The sequence below is a fragment of the Neolamprologus multifasciatus genome, chromosome 1 (genome assembly GCF_963576455.1).
Source record: "Neolamprologus multifasciatus chromosome 1, fNeoMul1.2, whole genome shotgun sequence".
NCBI lineage: Eukaryota > Metazoa > Chordata > Actinopteri > Cichliformes > Cichlidae > Neolamprologus > Neolamprologus multifasciatus.
The window spans coordinates 34,858,754-34,867,440 of NC_140439.1; positions in this window are offsets into that span (position 1 = coordinate 34,858,754).

Consider the following 8,687-nt stretch of genomic DNA (forward strand, 5'->3'; position numbering starts at 1 on the left):
TATTCAAAATCCAAGACTGCTGGAGAGGTTTGTAAATTTTTAATACAAATTGATTCCAAAGGCTCTCTTCACAGCGTGTTTTCAGCAGAATTATTTAGCAATTACAGTAGTAAAACCAACATATGAATAAGCTGCCCTAAACCACCTCCGCCCACTTTCTGGACAGCACAAAAAGAGAATGATTACAAATCATTAGGCACAGCCTGAAGTAGACATGCCAGCTCTGTCGGCCAAAATTAGAGGCCATGCAACTTTTTCACCATTTTTTTTTCCCTTTCTATTTATTTATTTGTTTATTTATTTATATACTTTGCCAGTTTTGTTTTGGAGAAGGAAGTGGCCGTCAATAAGCATGGCCATGATAGTGTGGAAATACTGCCAGTTCCAATAAAGTGGGAGAGGGATCATCGCAATGAAAGGTGACCTTGGCATAATTGAGATTCATCACAGAGAAAGCAAGGCGGCTGAAGTGACAGGAAGGAGAGTGAAAAAAATAAAACAGGAGGACTAAAAAACACAACATAAATACTACTTTCATTTTATGGGGGTGGGTGGGGGGGGGACCAACTGTTGGCTGAGATGCTGGACCTGAATCTCAATGTGACTGCATTTTTTTTTAGGCAAAACTGCAAGCTTATAAGCTACTCAGAGCCTCTGTGCTTATTTTCTATTTTTGCAAGCAGCTCATATGTACAATAATAAGGAAGAAACATTCTCCATATCAAAGATACTCATGTCGGTATTATCTCTGGATAAAATACATATATATATATATTTAAAAAATACCTCGTGCCGAGAAGCGCTTGTTTTGACCACAGAAGAAGACAATTTTAGCTCTCCATCATGTTTTGACGCATGTTAAGCAGCGATGCATTGTGTAGTGTTAAAGGCGCTCTTGAGACATGTAGTCACAGTGATGTATGAATAGAGGATGGGGGGTGGAGGACTGTTGGCACATATGGGGATGGATTATAGTGTCCTTTCAGACCTGCACAATATGCATGCTTGGGTCTGGGCTGGAGCCTTTACATAGCAGCCACACAGAGCTCCTGGGTTGGGAGGTGGGATCCCCCAGACATCCAAGGTTTTCTTTGGCCTACAACAATGGCCCACATTCTGGGTCCACAACCCACCTGGCCTTGTCTGATAAATGGTTTTGAAAGAGGACACACACTGCATCCCATCCAGCATGCAATCGATGTGCCCAAACAGATGACTGTTATTACTCAGTTTTGCTTTTTTGGAAGCAATTTTTTCTGGCCTTCTGCTGAGATATATACAGTGTTAGTTACTGACCCTGGTCCCAACGCTGTCTCATGTGTGTATGACCAAAAAAAGAATCCATGGGATATTTTATGGTCTTCTGGTTGAACCCCCTGTAAATAAGAGCACAATCACCCTCCTGCAATTTGGTCTAGGTGTCCAATACTAACACAGTCACTAATTCAAGGCAATGATGATAAAGTTTGGCTTGTGTGGAGCTGTGAGAATCCGGCGGCTTTGACAAAATGAGAGAACCTGAAAACATTTGATCTACATAAGTCAAATTTCAAAACCACTGAATTGCAGCATGTTTTGAAAGACAGTCTAGTTGCAGTGACTCTTTCATTAGGCCCTACAGCTCAGATTTGGTGCAGATTTATTCTGTTCTAAGTGGTAGATTTTTCTATGAAAAAAAATGTGACCATGCACAAACAACAAGTAGCTGCTTCCATTCTCTATAATTAACAGGCTTCATAATCTTCTGGGGATTAAAAGGCTAACTAATGACCAAAAAAATGGGATTTGGTGAAATCAAAAAGGATTAATTACTTCTCATACTTTACAAGGTGACAGTAATTACTTTCATCCACTCAAACAAAAAAAGGAATAATATAATTGGCAGACACTTAATTAAAGGTTATGGCTTTGACATAATTGTGAAAGACAAGACAATTAAAAGTCCTATTATTCAGTCAAGATGCACATGGAGTAATTGGTGCGTTGATCTCTAGAGGGCTTGCAAATGTAGGCTCTGTGAAGGGTGGAGAGGGTTTGGTAAACATCAAGAGGATAGTGAGAAGGATGGACAACTACATCATCTAACCCATCAAGACAAGGTTATTTCTAAGGTTCAAACTTCAGAGGCAAACCCAATAGAGAACTCAGTCGTGTCTATAACAGATTATGGAGAGACCCAGAACAATTGAGAATGTGAAAACCTCCCATTAATGTCAAGGTTATATCAGTGAGACACCTCAAAAAGTCAATGTGTGTAATCCCAAGATTCCTCTTGTGATTTGTTACCTGGATTTCTTCAGTGCTAACACACTACTGTGTTAAGGCATACAAAATGTGTTTTATGTGAATTGTCTGCTGTGTTTACATATCATCAGATAGGTTAGATATTATCTTACTGGAGTTGTAGGATAGAAACATATCGCTATATAATGATTATTCATGTTAATGATCCCTGATAATGCCAAGGGTTTAATCTGAGTATAATGCATCACAGTATCACAGTCTTTTTTTAGTTGCTCCCTTTCAGGGTCACCATCGGCTTGCTCCATCTCATCCTAACACTTGCATCCTGCACTGTCACACCAACCCACTGCATGTCCTCCTTCACTCCATCCATGAATCCTTACAGTGGTCTTGCTCTTTTCCTCCTGCCTGTCAGCTCCATATTCTCATACAGTAAGAAATGTGCTTAGCTGTGGTTATTCTGAATAACTTTTCCATTATAATCTATCTAAAGTTCGACTAAGCACAATGTACCGGTTATCCAACCTGTCTTCTTCCATCTGGAGATAAAGAACTGATAATATAAGCCCACAATTTAAACACAATTTCCACAATACCTGATAGCTGAATTTCTGTCAGGAAGCCCCATTAACTTGTTCTGAGTCTTGGACCTCCTCACTGGTAGACTACTTTCAGTATAGGTATGCAGCAGCTATACATCAGCGCTACAACGCTCAGCACTGGAGAAATTACGATTATCATCAGTATCAGAAATAACGCTGCTGGAAGGAGTATCAGCTGCAGTGCTGTGATGCAGATCCCAGAGTATGTCTCTTAGACAGCATTTTCATTTCCAGTGTACGCTGATGAAGGTGAAAAGACACACAACAGAGAATCTTTTTATGTGTGCATACAATGAAAACAAATTCTCCATCTCTAACTAATTTCTTTTAATACAAATATTATTTCTAAGTAACAACAACCAGATAAACACACACCACTTTATGTTGTTTTTTCTGCGTTCATCCTTTCCATCCACCTGTTTTTGTCCACTTACCCATTTCAGCCTTGCTGGAGCCCCCTCACAGAGCAAGAGGCGGTTAACACCCTGGACAGGCTGCCAATCTGTTGATGGGCTTACACATAGCCACACAGACAACCATTCACACTCACATTTGCACCTACGGTCAATTTAGAATCACCAATTAACATAACCACACAAACTCCACACAGAAAAGCCATTGCTTCTTGCTGTGAGGTGACAGTGCTAAACACCACAGCACTGTGACACCTATTCTTCCTTTTATTCCTTTTTTTAAATATCAAAACTATGACATTACAGATAAGCAATCGTGTAGTATCAGCAAAACAGAATACGATTTATATTTTTGAATTTAACACAGATTAGACCAATTGATGTTCAAAGCAAGAGATACAGCTGATATGATCTGATGGTGCCAGATGTGAAAGTTTTAGTTACAACAATTTTGTTTTCCTTTTTTGTATTTTTATTCTATTTTATTTGTCTTTCTGTCCATCCAGTGTGCAGGTGACTGAAGAACCTTTGTCAGCCACATAATGACACAATTACACTCAACACTGGTTAGATTACCCGACTAAGACCTCTGAGAGAGAGAAAGAGAGATAAAATATTAAGACTAATGGAAATACCTTAAAAGAGTAAGTATATGGATATTTGCGACTGCTGTTTGCATTTCTTTGTTCCTACCTAGACAGGCAAGGCAGACAGACAGTCTTTAATTTGAACAACAATCTTATTTGAAGTCTCTTCAAACTCATAAAACTCCTAAAGTCTGACTCTCCACTGAAGTGCATGTAAGAGGACATGACTTCTTGTCTGTGACATGTAGGTCAGACTTAATCAAATGTCAGATTCTCAACCCAAATGAGTGATTCAGAGAGAAGCCATCACTCAGACCTGACCCTCTTTTTCAGTCCTCTCTTCAGTCTAATGGACATTAGCCTGAAACTCTCTTCTGCTGAGCCAGTCAAAGGAATTTTCCACAGGTATCCTTTAATTACCTAGCATTTAGTATTCATGGCCCAAGCATCCATTACCCCTTTGCTCATTCCTCACTGACTGAACAATGAAGATTTTTTTGCAACAATATGCAGTTTCCAAATGGAATTACAGAATTGCAGAGGAGAAAACCCCCTCAGAAAGAAATGGGAGTGAGGAAAATGAAAGATTTGCCTGACAAGACAGGATGAGATTCTGTTGATGAATGGCAATGAAGCTTACTTGATTCAACATCTCAGTAAAGTTTGAACCGGGTCATATAAAGATACCGCGGTACCCAGTGAGAGAGATGCATTTGTTATCAAATTTACATGGCATCTGCAGTAATTATGCCTTCTCTACATGACATCAGATAAGGGGACATGAAATGCTACACATATAAAGATTCCTCCACACAGTCCTCATTTATTAAGTGCTTTACAACAGCGGTCCCCAACCCCCGGGCCTCGGACCGGTACCGGTCCGTGAGTCGTTTGGTACCGGGCCGCGAGAGTTGAGGCTCAGGTGTGAAATGTATAGTTTTCAGGGTTTTTATCGGTTTTCAGCGTTATTTTATTATCGTTTTTATCGTTTACTCGGTTTTCCTTGGTCTTTTCACGTGTGTTATGAATAAATTTTCTTTTTTTCGGTACCGGTACTAGTTTTATTTTGTTGTATTTATCCGCGACACCTTAAAGGCCGGTCCATGAAAATATTGTCGGGCATAAACCGGTCCGTGGCGCAAAAAAGGTTGGAGACCACTGCTTTACAAACCTGAACATTACGGCTGGATTTTCCCGTTTGAGTGTAGCTAGCCAAACAACAGAGAGCCACTTACAGCTAAACACACAGACAGTGAAAGAGGACAGTATATCCTTGGTTTAAACATAAAACTCATCGTAGCAGACAGGAGCAGCACAAAATTAACGCATTTAACTGATTTTTAGTTTTAGCGTCCTTATTTTCCTCTGAGTTATCAATTCTGTTAGCTAACATAAACTAATGTAAGTGTATTACATGTAACCAACCAACCATATGACGCTCCATACTAAAAGAAGATGGCACTAAACAGGGCTGGACTGGGACAAAAAATCGGCCCGGGCATTTTGACAAGAGACCGGCCCACCAGGTATTATAGGAAAAACCATAAAGCCTTTGAATGAAAACGAATACACACTGTCTTGTTGGTATATATGTATCAGTCTAATAAACCTAAACCTACACCATCGTCCCTATTCTGGTATTCTAAACGGTACCCGGAAGTAGACTGCTTGGTCGAGTTAACCTCCTGAACTATCTACAACACATGGTGAAAACCTGAAATTAAGACAGAGAAAACTAGAGGTGAGACATGATCATTACTGATGACAGATTTAGATATATTTTCATAAACCATTCATTTGCCACATCAATAAACAGCATGGCAGGGCAAAATATTTTTTCTAACATGGCATGCCTTTCCGTCATCCACCTGCCAGCGTGTTGCATCTGCAAATGCCCGGTATGCCCGATGACCAGTCCAGCTATGGCACTAAACATGCTGTTAAAACTTTAACTTTAAGCAATTATTTCTTAAATCCAGCTTCACGACAGAGTTACATTTACGTAAGTGTTTGAGAGCAGGGCTCCATGATGTAAATTCACCTTTATGTGTTGCCTCTCTTTTCCCTTTTAACAATGACTCTAGACATAACGGCACAAGATAAACTGAATCCTACAGCCAAAAAAAAAAAAAAAAACTCCCAGAGCTATTAATCTTTGACTAGTCATGCTTTCATCAAATTCTTAATTATGAAGTTCCATTAGTTAATTTACACTGTCAGAACATCAGTCTTTTAAATTTAGCTCATTGTTTGGTCATCTGCTCATCCCATTTGCACTGTAAACAGAATGGAACATTATTGTTTGTCCAATCACACCAGATTCACATTTAATTTGCCAAATCATATAATCTCAGCGTGCTGGCATTCTTAAATGAGGACCATCAATGTTCGCATCAAAGAGTTACTTTTAGCCAAAATCATTTTCTTTTTAATGTTCAAATAGAGTGATTTTATTAAATCTAAAACATGCATGTGGGCACTACTGAAATTGTGCATCCAAAGAGCAGCAGGCTATATTCATATGTTTTATTGCATAAAATATAAGACTGTGAAATCCACAGTTTCATAGACATACCAGAAACCCTTTGTTCTGCTGGAATTGGCTTGAAGGAATGAACAATCTAATCAAAGCTTGTTCCCCCTGAAGAATACTGTTAATGAGTTGCAGCATTCTCGACATTTTCATTCTGTCTTGTGGGTATATATTCTAATAATTCTTGATGCCTAATTACCACCAAGAAGCTGTAAAATGTTCTAAAGATGGACCGCATCAGCGTGTAGTAGGCATAATGACACGACTACTGACATGAATTATTTTGAAAGCTGACATTTAATGGTAAGAACATTTTGCGATTTACATTATGTGGAAGAAAATTATCTGTGATTGCAAAGACTCGGCAAATGTTTAACAGGTCAACAGTGACAGCAGTTCGCCAGCACCTAATGTTGTCGTGGCGCCATTTTGCTCTTCTTATTGAATAGTTAGACACCTGCTGTCTGTCACTCTTCTTCTACACACATGGCAGTTTAAGGAGGTACACAACCGAAATATAGATGAAAATAATGATGCAAAACAGACTATTTCTCCTTTTTATAGATATATTTCTTTACTTCACATTCCAGTAAATGCTTCAGTGTCCGCTGTCATTCTGAGAACCAAGAAAGCCTGGAATCTATTCAGTGCTGGAGTCAAACCCAAAAAGTGCTGTTTACCACTGTGATACATTAACTAAGTCATTTGGGATGAGTGGTCTGCCTTTTTCTTTTCTCATTAAACCATTAAGCCTTGATAGAGAAGACATGGACTTTTGGATCTGTTGGTATAATCCCCACCCTCTTCTATCTTGGAAGCCAGACTCCTCTCTGCCTATTAGGATTTTTTTGCCAATAAGAAAACATTTGGTGTAAGTCATGAAGTCAGAATGGAAATAGAATAAGGGGGAAAAAAACACACTTAGGGAAATAAAACAACACCCTAAGGCCGAAACATGCCCAAATGATTTTGAAATATCATTAATTGTGAATGTTTATTAAGCTAGACTTTCATGTGCCTTGAAAGTGCTACAAATTAAGACTGAACAGGAAGTTAAAACATGCAAGGGGCAAAGTTATTAAAAGCCAGAATAAAAAATAACAAATAATATCAGCTACTATTGCAGAAACTTAAAATTTCTGATTAGATTTTCTCAGATGCTAGAGGTCTTTGGTTCTTGCTTTTGGTTGTTGCTAGGCCATAGGCCAGCGACAAAAACACAAGTGTACAGAGCCAATTTATATGCTGTACACGTTTCAAGCTGTCTTTTTGATAAACAACAAATTCATAGGAATTCTGCTATGGTAGGGTCCCAATAAATGAAATCAATTCTGAAACATAAAAAATGAAGCACAAAAATATTTCGGATTATTATTAAATTTTTCTGTAGACATAGGCTACAAAAGAGAGAGAAAAAATGTGTGCTGCAAGGTTATTATGTTTACGAAAACTAACGAAATAACGAAAATTAGAAATGAAAAAACATTTTCGTTAACGGAAATAAAAATAAAAACAAAAAAAAGGAAATCTAACTAAAACTATAATGAGTGTTCACAAAACTAACTAAAATTAACTGAATTTATAGCAAAAATGTGTTTAGTTTTCATTGATGTGTGCGTGTCATACAATAGTCAAGGGTGAAAATGGGGTTTAGTTTCCAGATTTTTTTCTTGCTGTGTCTCATTATGCCAGCAGGTGGCAGCACGTTAGTCGAGTCGTCTGTGTCGCTGCTCCGTCCACGCGCAGAATCATGTCAGGAAAAGTTGGGAGCCAGAGTCCAATTTGGGATTACTTTGAATATGACTGTGTTTTGGATAAAGCAAGTGTCTTGTAGTGGAAACAGACAAATTATGAGGGACATTTCTAAAGGGAAAAAAATCCCACAAACCTTAAAGTGCACTTGAAAAGCTCACACAAGAAGGCTAACCTAGCTTACCTTGAGAAGGTAAGGGAGCACACTCAACCCTCATCCCCAGAAAACAGAAGCTAACCCCAGGCAAGGCAGCGTGATGCATCCCGAGACAACAGGACGGGGATATCTACACAGCTGTGTGAGTCAGTTGCCTTCAAAAAGTTTATCAATTCACTTGAACCAAAATTACGAACACCTGGTGCTGCAAGAGTTAATAGTCTCGTTGGGGCCAAGATATACATTTTATAGTTGCCTGGTATCAATGGTTGTTCATCTGCCTTTATTTATTCCCCCGTGCAAGGGGCTGCACAGCGTCAACACGGTTAGCTCGTTAATGCGTTAGCGCCGTGCAGCCCCTCGCACGTCATTTTAACGAGATTAACGCTGACAGCACTA